Source organism: Muntiacus reevesi, chromosome 15 (genome assembly GCF_963930625.1).
Source record: "Muntiacus reevesi chromosome 15, mMunRee1.1, whole genome shotgun sequence".
Classification (NCBI taxonomy): domain Eukaryota; kingdom Metazoa; phylum Chordata; class Mammalia; order Artiodactyla; family Cervidae; genus Muntiacus; species Muntiacus reevesi.
The window spans coordinates 42,627,179-42,640,983 of NC_089263.1; the positions used below are offsets into that span (position 1 = coordinate 42,627,179).

The 13,805-nt window shown below is 39.1% G+C and overlaps 1 protein-coding gene across 2 annotated transcripts in view; it reads right to left on the bottom strand.

The window, feature by feature from the left end:
- Positions 1–13,805, bottom strand: part of BAZ1A (bromodomain adjacent to zinc finger domain 1A) — an 84,572-nt gene that overhangs the window by 46,837 nt on the left and 23,930 nt on the right. The gene's annotated exons all lie outside the window — the stretch shown is intronic.

Consider the following 13,805-nt stretch of genomic DNA (forward strand, 5'->3'; position numbering starts at 1 on the left):
ACTGAAATATTCCTCAATTTCATTTTTACTGTGCCAATTTTCAATTGGTAAGTAATTTAAACTTGGAATAGCCCTACAATTGAACATTATTCAGCAAAAAATAGGAATGAAGTACTGATACATGCTATAGTATGGATGAACCTTTAAAACATTATGGTAAATTAAAGAAACAAGACTGAAAAGTCATATAATATATGATCCCATTTATATGAAACATTCAGAACAGGGAAAGTAGACGAGCGATTGCAAGGAACCTGAAGGTAAAGGGGGATAAGGGAGAAGGTGAAAGAGGAGTGTAACTGGCAGTGACTGCTGAGTACAGGCTTCCTTTGCAGAGCGTTAAAAAGGTTTTAAAATTAGTTTGTAGTGATGGTTGTACAATTCTATGAATATACTAAAAGCCACTGAACTATACACTTTAAATGGGTGACTTCTATGGTATGTGAAATATATCCTAAGTTGCTAAAAAACAAGTCACAAGTAATAGCAAGGTATATGTGATGCAGAGAGTAAAGAATCTGCCTGCAGTGCAGGAGACCTGGGTTCAATCCCTGGGTTGGGAAGATCTCCTGGAGAAGGAAATGGCAACCCACTCCAGTATTCTTGTCTGGAAAATCTCATGGACAGAGGAGCCTGGAGGGCTGCAGTCCATGGGGTTGCAAAGAGTCGAACACAACTGAGCGACTAACACACACTAACTGAGAAAAAGAGAGAGCACTTCTGGAATTTTATCTATGGCTCCTCTACAGGTCTCAGGCAATCCAGGGTATTAACTAACTAAGAATATGTGAGGCACGTATACACCTACCAATGGGATAAATCCCTAGTCTCTGAGAAATAGTGGCTCAAAATTAGTCTACTCACTGTATCGTTCATTTGGTTATCCCATACCATAAACAAATTTTGATACATTGTGGGCATTTTTAAAGCTGCCTGTCCACTCAACCCTCCTCTTCCAGGAACTTCATTCCCTCCAAACTCCACCTGTATTAATAGTAGAGTTGACATGCTTCCACAAGACCCTGGCCAGAGTCAGTTGCTACCCAGTGGGTACCTTTTTGCTGAGTCAATCTATCTTTTCCAAGATTTAAATATTTGCAATCAAGAAAGTAAAAATCTGCTCCTCTCCCATCATGGAATCTGTATAATGTAAAATTCCTGGGCTGCCAGCAGCTATGTTTTCTGCCATGTGCAACAGGTCATTGTGCAGTGAGAGAAGAGAGGAGAGACGGCAAGGGTTCTAGAGGCAATTCGTTCTCTTATTCCTGCTGCACCTCGCCCAATCTCAAATTTACTTGTTTATTATCTTTCCTTTGATCCTATAAACTGATAATTTGGCCTCTGGCCTACATTTTCAAAGTAAAATGTTGTATTTATAGTCAAAACAGAAGCATACAATTCCAGAAAGACAAACAGTATATTTAGAGCTGACTCATTTTGGGAAGCTGATTGAAGTTGACAAGATAACTGAACTTATTTTCATTAGTGTACATTTTAGCATATGATTGCTTATATTCTCCTTTAGGAGAACATCTTAAGTAACCCCAACAAAAACTAGTATTGCTATTTGTTGTTGTTTCATCACTAAATCATGTCTGACTCTTTTGCGACCCCATAGATTATAGCCCACCAGGCTCTCCTGTCCATGAGATTTCCCAGGGAAGAATACTGGAGTGGGTTGGCAGAGGAAATCAAGACCATGGATTTCCTGCTAGGAATTCTGCACTATACACAAATAGAAGAAAACAACTCATTCCACAGAACCCTGAAGTTTAAGAATCAATAAAATATAGACTATGTGGGTAAATACAAAACCCTTAAGCATTTTATCTTCTTCCCTCAATTCATTTCAAGCATCATATATGATTCCTTACTAATCTACTTCTAAATAAGAATTGAGGAAAGACTCAAATTATTAAAACCAGAAGTAAAAGTTGGAAAAGATTATAAGAGAATACCATGAATTGTACGGTAACAAACTGGATAACCTACATGAAATGGATAAGTTCTTAGCAGCATACAAATTGACTTAAGAAGCAGCAGAAGATCTAAATGGATCTGTAACTATTAGGAGGGCTGAATCAGTAATCAAAAACATCCCAACAAAGAAATGTACAGGACCAGATGGTTTCACTGGTAGGTTCTACCAAACTTTTAAAGAATTAATACCAAGTCTTCTCAAAATCTTCCAAAAGACTGAAAAGGAGAGAACAGTTCTTAACTTATTTTCTAAGGCCAGCATTACCCTGATACACAAACCAGACAAAAAAACCAAAAGAAACCTTAAAACTAAAAATAAAACAAAAACCAAACTAATTAAAAAATGGGCCAAGGATCTAAACAGGCATTTCTCCAAAAAGGATACAAATGGCCAATGCACATGAAAAAATGCTCAGCATCATTAGTCATAAAGGAAATGAAAAATCAAAACTGCAATGAGATACCATTTCATACCCACTAAGATGGATATTATTTTTAAAAAAAAGAAAGTATTGAGAAGAACAGAGAAACTGGAACCCTTGTACACTAGCGGTGGGAATGTAAACTGATGCAGCTGCTATGGAAAACAATATGGCAGTTACTAAAAAAATTAGAGAATTATCATATGACCCAGCAATCCCCCTTCCCTGCACACCCCAAAGAACTGAAAATAGGAACTCAACAGATACTTGTACACCAATGTTCATATTGACATTATTCACAACGGTCAAAAGGTAGAAACAACTCAAGTATCTATCAACAAATGAATAGATTAAAAAACACAGTATATATACATACAATGGAATAGTATTCAGCCGTAAAAAGGGATAAAATTCTGATATATATTACAACACAGATGAATCTTGGAAACATTACGCTCAGTGAAATAAGCCAAACACAAAAAAACAAATTTTTTTTTTTAGTGGTTTTTGCCATACATTGACATGAATCAGCCATGGATTTACATGTGTTCCCCATCCCGATCCCCCCTCCCACCTCCCTCCCCATCCCATCCCTCTGGGTCATCCCAGTGCACCAGCCCTGAGCACTTGTCTCATGCATCCAACCTGGGCTGGTGATCTGAAAAAACCAAATATTAAAAAAAAAACAAAAACCAAATATTTTATGACTTCACTTATTTAAGTAGGCAAATTCGCAGAGACTTAAAGTAGAATAAAGGTTACCAGGGGCAGAAAGGAGGGAGAAATGGGGAGCTATTGCTTAATGGGTACAAAGTTTCTGTTTGGGATGATGAAAAAGTTCTTGAAATAGTAGTGATGGTTACACAACACTGTGAATGTATTTAATGTCACTTAGCTATACACTTAGAAATGATTACAATGGTAAAGTTTATGTTTATTTACCACAACTGAGAAAAAAAACAAACTTTTTTTTTGTCCCAACAGTAAAGCTGAAGAAGGCCCAATTACCAAGCCTACCAAGCCAATGGAAATAGTGTCAAAAGAACTGCAGGTCAACTTTCATCACTGGCTGATAGAAACAAACCAGTGTTTCTAAAGAGGAACATCTACAGGAAATTATGTAGTCTGATGGTTAAAAAGTTCTGTAATTTAAGTGACATGAACTGCACAAAAATAAGCAATAGTCAAATGGAACCAACTTTGAAGGGCCTAGATATGACATGCAGGGATCATACGGCTCAGAGTAACAGGAGGTGATAAAGGAGGCTTTTCACGAACCTGCAACAAGCTTCTTTAAATTAGAAAAATAGGTGGTTTTCATTTGGCAGAGTCTAGGTACGTGCCCTTCAGAGAAGGCAATGGCAACCCACTCCACTATTCTTGCCTGGAGAATCCCAGGGACAGTGGAGCCTGGTGAGCTGCTGTCTAAGGGGTCACACAGAGTCGGACACGACTGAAATGACTTAGCAGCAGCAGCAGCAGCAGCAGGTACGTGCCCCTAAGTGGCAGGAGTGGCTGCCATCAGAGAAAAAATAAATACATCTATGCTGGGCACAGGGACAGTTGGTGTGGTGCCTAAATGGTCTGACAGCCCACTGAAGGGAACAGTCTACGATTCCTGAGGGGCCCACAGAGCTACAGTAATTCAAGAGCTAATTAATTTAAAACTAACAGAAAACTAACAGACAGAAATACAATTCCCTGGCAGAGAAATAAGGGAGAAGGAAATCAGTACAGCTTTATAGAGACATTGCTTCAGTTCAGTTCAGTCGCTCAGTCGTGTCTGACTCTTTGCGACCCCATGAACCGCAGCACGCCAGGCCTCCCTGTCCATCACCAACTCCTGAAGTTTACCCAAACTCATGTCCATTGTGTCGGTGATGCCATCCAACCATCTTATCCTCTGTTGTCCCCTTCTCCTCCTGCCCTCAATCATTCTCAGCATCATGGTCTTTTCAAATGAGTCAGCTCTTCGCATGAGGTGGCCAAAGTATTGGAGTTTCAGCTTCAGCATCAGTCCTTCCAATGAACACCCAGGATTGATCTCCTTCAGGATGGACTGGTTGGGTCTCCTTGCAGTCCAAGGGACTCTCAAGAGTCTTCAACACCACAGTTCAAAAGCATCAATTCTTCGGTGCTCAGTTTTCTTTAAAGTCCAACTCTCACATCCAAACATGACCACTGGAAAAACCATAGCCTTGACTAGACGGACCTTTGTTGACAAAGTAATGTCTCTGCTTTTCAATATGCTGTCTAGATTAGTCGTAACTTTCCTTCCAAGCAGTAAGCGTCTTTTAATTACACGGCTGCAGTCACCATCTGCAGTGATTTTGGAGCCCCCAAAAATAAAATCTGCCACTGTTTCCACTGTTTCCCCATCTATTTGCCATGAAGTGATGTGACCAGATGCCATGATCTGAGTTTTCTGAATGTTGAGCTTTAAGCCAACGTTTTTACTCTCCTCTTTCACTTTCATCAAGAGGCTCTTTAGTTCTTCTTCACTTTCTGCCATAAGGGCGGTATGGTCATCTGTGTATCTGAGGTTATTGACATTTCTCCCAGCAATCTCGATTCCAGCTTGTGATTCCTCCAGCCCAGCGTTTCTCATGATGTACTCTGCATATAAGTTAAATGAGCAGAGTGACAATATACAGGCTTGACGTACTCCTTTTCCTATTTGGAACCAGTCTGTTGTTCCATGTCCAGTTCTAACTGTTGCTTCCTGACCTGCATACAGGTTTCTCAAGAGGCAGGTCAGGTGGTCTGGTATTCCCATCTCTTAAAGAATTTTCCAGAGTTTGATGTGATCCACACAGTCAGAGACTTTGGCATAGTCAATAAAGCAGAAATATATATTTTTCTGGAACTCTCTTGCTTTTCTGATGATCCAGCAGATGTTGGCTATTTGATCTCTGGTTCCTCTGCCTTTCCTAAAACCAGGTTGAACAGCTGGAAGTTCACGGTTCACATACAGTTGAAGCCTGGCTTGGAGATATTTAAGCATTACTTTACTAGTGTGTGAAATGAGTGCAACTGTGAGGTAGTTTGGGCATGCTTTGGCATGGCCTTTCTTTGGGAATGGAATGAAAACTGATCTTTTCCAGTCCTGTGGCCACTGCTGAGTTTTCCAAGAGACATTGCTTATAATGTACTAAATGTTTTATATATAAATTATACTAGTTACTATCAGTGCTACTATAACTTCGCACCACACCCAAACCATAGGTCAAGTTTTGCTAATCTAATCAAGGCTGTGCCTGTCATTGGTGCCTGTCTAAACTTCAGTTAACTGCAAGAAGTCAAGTCAACGTGTTCTAATAGATTTCCAGAGACTCTCTTTCAAATCCACTTGCTGTAATTTCTTATTTCTAGGGAGTTTAAACCTCCAAAAGATTGGAGTTTAAAAAATGGTTAAAGAATCATGAATTAAGACCCAATTAGTGGGTCTTGGGGAGAAGGCAATGGCACCCCACTCCAGTACTCTTGCCTGGAAAATCCCATGGACAGAGGAGCCTGGTGGGCTGCCGTCTATGGGGTTGCTACAAGTCGGACACGACTGGGCAACTTCACTTCCCGTTTCACTTTCCTGCACTGGAGAAGGAAATGGCAACCCACTCCAGTGTTCTTGCCTGGAGAATCCCAGGGATGGGGGAGCCTGGTGGGCTGCTGTCTATGGGGTCGCACAGAGTCGGACACGACTGACGTGACTTAGCAGCAACAGCAGCGGTGGGTCTTGGAGAGTATGGCAACTCTAAAATCATGCTCCAATATTTGAGGACAGAGTAGAGAATGACAGGGACAGGGGACCCTGGTGGGCTGCCGTCTATGGGGTCACACAGAGTCAGACACGACTGAAGCGACTTAGCAGCAGCAGAGAATGACAATCAAGAGATGGTCCTTATTATTACTAGAGCTCCTGTGTGCCAGATAAGTACATAATTGACACAAAGTTCTCTCCTCGTATCAACTCCTCAAGGGACACATTTTTCAGAAAATGAAATTCAGAGTCAGAGAAGTTAAATCATTTGCTTATAGTCACACAACCAATAATGCTATGATGTGACTCTGAAGCCCATGTATCTTCTCATCTTCCACTCTATTACTGGAGGTAAGGGGAACACAACACTATGTTGACACAAGAGTAGTTCAGAGCTTTAAGCCCAAGTAGTCAAGAGGCACTTTTGGAGCCTCTCCAAAACACATTTCAAACTTAAAACATGTTTCAGAATGAAAGCAAGTCTGTGGAACAGCAGCAAGCACAGGATGAGGACATAGCAGAAGTTAGTCATAAATTTCTAATAGTGACCAGGTAAAACGGAAACAGTCTTTTATTAGAATATTCTGGAATGGTATATGTCTTCCCCCACAAAAGTTGTTTTTGTTTTAATAGTCATTTAATAATAGTTATAGTTCAATTTGGGGCTTCCCATGTGATACTAGCGGTAAAGAACATGTCTGCCAATGCAGGAGACATAAGAAATGTAGATTCAATCCCTGGGTTGGGAAGATACCCTGAAGGAGGGCATGGCAACCCACTCCAGTATTGTTGCCTGGAAAATCCCAAGGATAGAGAAACCTGGCGGGCTATGGTTCATGGGTCACAGAATCAGACATGACGGAAGCAACTTTGCACACATGCATGCACATAGTTAAATTCATATCCCAAAATACAAATTAATTAATATAAAAGTAAATTCTAGAATTGAAACATGCATTTACAAGGCATTTGGGTAGAAGATAAATAATGAACAGCAAAAGAAAAGATGACTAGAAACCTGGGGAGACCTGCTAGACATAAAAGATTGCCCTTCTCTGTTTGGGTCTCTAAAAATGGAAAATGCTGAACTGATGATGGCATGCTTCACACCTGCTTACCTGTGCTACCTTTTATTTCCTTGAAATACAGGTGCCAAGAACATTTATTTTTAAAATGTTGTGCTTCAATAATTACTTCAAGTTTATAGGTAGAGACAGAGTAAAACCTGCTTAATTTGAAGTTTAGAGTTTTAAAAAACTCAAGGTTAAGTGATACCTCATTTTAAGTGGAGGAAACGACCACTCAACAAGTTTGCTGCTTCAAACAAAAAGACTGTGAATTATGTTGATTCCTTGTCAATGGGGAAGAAGAGGTCAGGAAAGGTTGCTTTGTTTGTAATCTCTCACTTTTTAGACAAATTGATCAGAGCAGCTCAAAGATGTTTCATCCTGAACTGCTCTGAGACTCTGTGGACCTGAGAACCACAACTTATTATTTCTCCAATTGGCATTTGACTTATTATAAGCCTAAATATCCTAAGACAACAAGAATCATTAGGTTCTTACTAAACACTAAATCTTTTATTAAAAGATATATATAGCGAATAAAAATCTCTAGAAAGAAAAATTCTAGATTTAAGATATGGGCTATATCCTACGTATCTCTAAAGTTTCAAACACTTGGATATTAGCAATATACTGTTTAAACTCTTTAGTATTCCAAATTATCATGTTAAAGCCACATGATTAAGCTTGATTGACGTATCAGTCAAATTAATGAAAGTCTCACCAAAATACTTTATACAAAATTCCAACTAGTGTATTCAAGTTAATAGGTATTTAAGGTGTTTGTGGGCTCAGCTTTATGCTGATGCCAACAAAAACGATAACCTTGCGAGGAGGAAAGACCAACATATGCAGATCAGAAAAAACAAAATATTAAACATAATGAAAAGCCACGACAGACTCAGCAGCAAGTCACTTCAGTTCAAAATGATAGTAGTACTTTAGAGCACTTAACTTGGCCTCAGTGTGAGGATGGATAGGCAAGGAAGAGAAGCAGGCCTTCTTGCCTTTCCTCTACCTGACTGCCATCCTGAACAAAGAAAACAATGTCACAACCTTGGGATGAAAGAGCAGAACACAGGAAAAAGCCTGGGTTCCTGACAACTTTGTGGGCCTGCCTTTACATTACAACTTCTGCACCTGGTTCTATGTGAGACAGAAATTCCTACTTTGTTAATGCCACTAATACTTGTCCTATTATAGGCACACGAGTCAAATACCAGCTGATAAGGAAAAGTGATATGAGCAATCCATCAGGTATTCTATTTATTAAATAGTAATCAGTTTATAACTTCACATATGTTAAATTTATTTTGAGTCAGAGTACTGTATTCTTCAATTCAGCCAAAAAAGCTGAGTTAAGATTTTCAAACTTGAAAGTTATCTTGTCATTGGCAATACAGATTTTTCAAGTCAGATTTCTTCCAGAAAACAAAGTCTGAAGTAGGAAAATAAGTTTAACAACCTCTGGTTTGTGGGTGTGGCATAAAATAGCAATATGAGAGATCCTTACAGTGATACAAATATTCCGTACCGTGATATAGTAATGCCAATATCCTGGTTGTGATACTGCACCAGTGGGGGAAATTCTGTATTATTCTGAATTATTTTACAGCATCATGTGATTCGACAGTTATATCAAAATAGAAACTTTAGTTTAAAAATGCTAATGATAAACATTAGGAAAATATTAACTCCAATTAAAAGCATTCATTTCACATCATGGGGGAAAAATCAGTAAAAGATGGAAGTAATATATATGTATGACTAAAAAGCTGCAATAAAGAATGACCCTGTAGTTTTGGCAGGACAGCCATACAGTTCAATAGAAGGGAGTTCAGAGATAGACCCAAAATTCCATTTACATTCATAGTCTGGAAGGGGCAAAATTATGAGGACAGAAAACAGATCGCCGGTTGCCTGAGTCTAGAAGATGGAGGTAAAGGGTGACTACAAAGAGGCACAAATACCACTGCAGCGGGCAGGGGTTCGATCCACGGTCAGGGGAACTAAAATCCATGTGGTCAGTAACAAGAGGCACAAAGAAATAGTAAAAATGTTTTATATCTTATTGGGATGGATTACACAACTATGCATCAAAAGTCAGAACTATACACTAAAAAGGATACATTTTATCAGAAGAAAGTAAGGTACCTTGAAAGTGAAAGTCTCTCAGTCGTGTCTGACTCTTTGCGACCCCATGGACTATACAGTTCATAGAATTCTCCAGGCCTGAATACAGGAGTGAATAGCCTTTTCCTTCACCAGCGGCTCTTCCCAACCCAGGGATCGAACCCAGGTCTCCCACATTGCAGGTGGATTCTTTACCAGCTGAGCCACAAGGGAAGCCCAATGTATGTTAATTAAAATTAATTAGCTTACTACTTAGCATAAAGTCCTATCTGAATGTAAGTTATTCATTTTATTCTTTAACGTAAAAGTATAGAATTTGTTTCCATTTCAACATCACAAAAGTTCATCTTAAAATCCCTGTTTTTCATAGAAAGAAGTTCAATATATTGGTGTTCTTACAACTTGAGATAGCCAAATCAATCAAAATCAGATGATTTCTGTCTATAAAAATACAGTGTATAAAAAAATTATAAGAATTTGCAAAGAGATTTTAATATAACAAACTAAGATGACAAAATTATACCTATATATTACTCCCTGCATTCTCAGATTCTTTGAGCTAGAAGCTCAAATAAAATAATCTGAATACTTTTTGCTATCCTTATGGTCAATAAGCATTTTTAATATGATAACAATGAAATCAACATGCTGAATCACTAAGAAGTAGATAAAGAAAAATACAAACACATTTTTATAAAGATAAAAGGTAAACATCAGCCCATCTAGTGCTAATCACAGGAAATTATTAATGAAGTACTAAATTAATTTGGCATTATAGTACCTTTTATTTGGAATCAAATTTTATTTGAAGTCAATTTTATTTTGAAGAAATTTTATTTGAAGTCAAGTGGGCCTTAGGAAGGAAGCATCACTACCGACAAAGTTAGTGCAGGTAACGGAATTCCAGTTGAGCTATTTCAAATCCTAAAAGATGATGTTGTGAAAGTGGTGCACTCAATATGCCAGCAAATTTGGAAAACTCAGCAGTGGCCACAGGACTGGAAAAGGTCAGTTTTCTTTCCAATCCCAAAGAAAGGCAATGCCAAAGAATGCTCAAACTACCACACAATCGCACTCACCTCACACACTAGTAAAATAATGCTCAAAATTCCCCAAGCCAGGTTTCAACAGTATGCGAACCATTAACTTCCAGATGTTCAAGCTGGATTTAGAAAAGCCAGAGGAACCAGAGATCAAATTGCCAGTATCTGTTGGATCATCGAAAAACTAAGAGAGTTCCAGAAAAACATCTATTTCTGCTTTATTGACTATGCCAAAGCCTTTGACTGTGTGGATCACATCAAACTCTGGAAAATTCTGAAAGAGATGGGAATACCAGATCACCTAACCTGCCTCTTGAGAAATGTGGATGCACGTCAGGAAGCAACAGTTAGAACTGGACATGGAACAACAGACTGGTTCCAAATGGGGAAGGGAGTACGTCAAGGCTGCATATTGTCACCCTGCTTATTTAACTTATATGCAGAGTACATCATGAGAAATGCTGGGCTGGATGAAGGACAAGCTGGAATCAAGATGGCCAGGAGAAATATCAATAACTTCAGATATGCAGATGACACCACCCTTACGGTAGAAAGTGAAGAAGAACTAAAGAGCCTCTTGATGAAAGTGAAAGAGGAGAGTGAAAAAGTTGGCTCAAAACTCAACATTCAGAAAACTAAGATCATGGCATCTGGTCCCATCACTTCATGGCAAATAGATGGGGAGACAGTGGAAACAGTGTCAGACTTCATTTTCTTGGGCTCCAAAATCACTGCAGATGATGACTGCAGCCATGAAATTAAAAGACACTTGCTCCTTGGAACAAAAGTTGCAACCAACCTGAAAAGCAGAGACATTACTTTGCCAACAAAGGTCCATCTAGTCAAAGCTATGGTTTTTCCAGTAGTCATGTTTGGATGTGAGAGTTGGACTATAAAGAAAGCTGAGTGCTGATGAATTGATGCTTTTGAACTGTGGTGCTGGAGAAGACTCTTGAGAGTCCCTTGGACTGCAAGGAGATTCAACCAGTCCATCCTAAAGGAAATCAGTCCTGGGTGTTCATTGGAAGGACTGATTTTGAAGCTGAAACTCCAATACTTTGGCCACCTCATGCGAAGAACTGACTCTCTGAAAAGACCCTGATGCTGGGAAAGACTGAAGACAGGAGGAGAAGGGGATGACAGAGGATGAGATGGTTGGATGGCATCACCAACTCAAAGGACATGAGTTTGAGTGAACTCCATGAGTTGGCAATGGACAGGGAGGCTTGGTATGCTGCAGTTCATGGGCTCACAAAGAGCTGGACACAACTGAGTGACTGAACTGAACTGGATTGACATGTATCACCATATAAGTTTAAAGCATATAACATGCTGGTTTGATTCACATAAATAGTGAAATGATTACCACAGTAGGTTCAGCTAACATTCAGCATCTCATATAACACCTAGCATTTCATAAATAAAAAAAAAATTCTTCTTGTGATGAGAATTCTTGGATTTACTTTTAACAGCTTTCCTGTATATCATTGAGCAGTGTTAACCACAGTCATCATGTTGTACATTATATCCCTAGTACTTATTTATCTTATAACTGGGAGCGTGTACTTTCTGACTGTTGTTTTTTAGTTGCTAAGTCATGTCTGATGCTTCTGTGACCCCATGGACTGTAGTCCACCAGGCTCATCTGTCCATGGGATTTCCCAGGCAAGAATACTGGAGAGAGTTACCAGTTCCTTCTTCAGGGGATCTTCCGACCCAGGGACCGAGCCCACATCTGCATCTCCTGCATTGGCAGGCTGATTCTTTACCACTGAGCCACCAGGGAAGCCCACCTTTTGACTACCCTTCCTCCATTCTCCTTCCCTCTATGTCCTCTTAATGCACTTATCTTATTCAATCCTTCATTAGTCACTCATATGTATTTTGCTTATCTTTGCCCTAAAAATTCTACTCCTACTACTGACAGGCTATATAATGCTAAGAGAACAATAAATACTAATGCTTTTCTGACACTTGATTAACCACTTGCATCTAACACAGTGATTTTCAGATAATTGAATTTAAGTGACTAAAACAAAAAATGACTCAAAATTATTCCATCAAGTTTTATTTTCTTTACAGCACTCATCAGTATCTGAAATTATCCTGATTTGTGTTTCTCTCTCTTGTACGTGAATGTAAGTCACTAGTCCTTGTCTTACTCACTACCCTCTTCCCAATACCTACAACAGCACTGAGCACGCAATGTTCAATAAATAAATTACAAAAAATTTGGCTTCGTATAATACTAAATCAGAATATTCCCTACCACCTCTAAGGAAAAGTCATAAACTGTTGTTTTTCTTCCCTTGAAACTGTGCCAAAAGACAGAAAAACAATACATAAATAAAAATTCTATTTTTCCCCATGTTTGCAGTTACTTTCACCTTTTGTTGCCACTCAATAGCATTCTCTCATCTGCAAGCAAAATATTTGAAAAGAAGAAAGCTTATATAGCCAGAATGCAAAGGTAAAATCATTAAGGCACCTTGATAAGTACAATGGTTAAAAATAAAACAGAAGAACCTGTTTAAACGCAGGAGGTTTTTTCATTTTGAATCAACAATCATAAGACAGTTAATTTTCAGACATTCAACAATATGGATCAGTCTTAAGAGTAAATGATAAAAAACTTAAGCTAACCACATCATATACAATCCTATGTTGCTTCACACTTTGACAGAACTATAAAATGCTCAAGTAAAATGAAAAGTAAATAGTGATCAACAAGTACATTCAATTTATAATCTTTCAACCCTGCTCAAGGGCTCTTGTTTAGTATTTTTTTCACATTCATTCCTTCTACAGAGGAGAACTGTCTGGGCTTGATAACATCATTGCTTGTGACCGTAGGCAAGTTTCAGTTAGTTAACCTCTGTGCATGAACTCCTCAACTGTAAAATGAGCAAATGGGCACCTATCACATGTGGCTGCTGTGGGAATTAAATAAGATAGTCTAAGTTAAAGGTTTAGAACACTGCCTGGCATATAGTAAGCTCTCAAAAGCTTACTGGCATTGCCATCACCTCCCTAAAATGTCATATAGCAAACTTTGAAGAGCGGTGACGATGATGTAAGAAAATGAGTGACTGGCTACAAGAAAAGATGAGTCATCACAGCTGGCAGCACTTGTCTCTGACAAGAACAGGAAGGGCCTAACATCTACGGAGTGCTTTATGTGCCAGGCACTATGCTGGGCGCCAAAAATACTAACCACCGTGACAGACTATTGCAGTTATGGCCCCCACATCCTTGACCCCCTCCCACGTTACCTCTCGATTTGCTCATGTGACTTGCTTTGGTCTATGACACTAGCAAACATGGAGCAAGCTGAGGCTTGCTATGTGCTTGCACACTGCCTTCTCTCGCTGCTGGGAACTCTATTCCTACCCTGGGAACAAGTTTG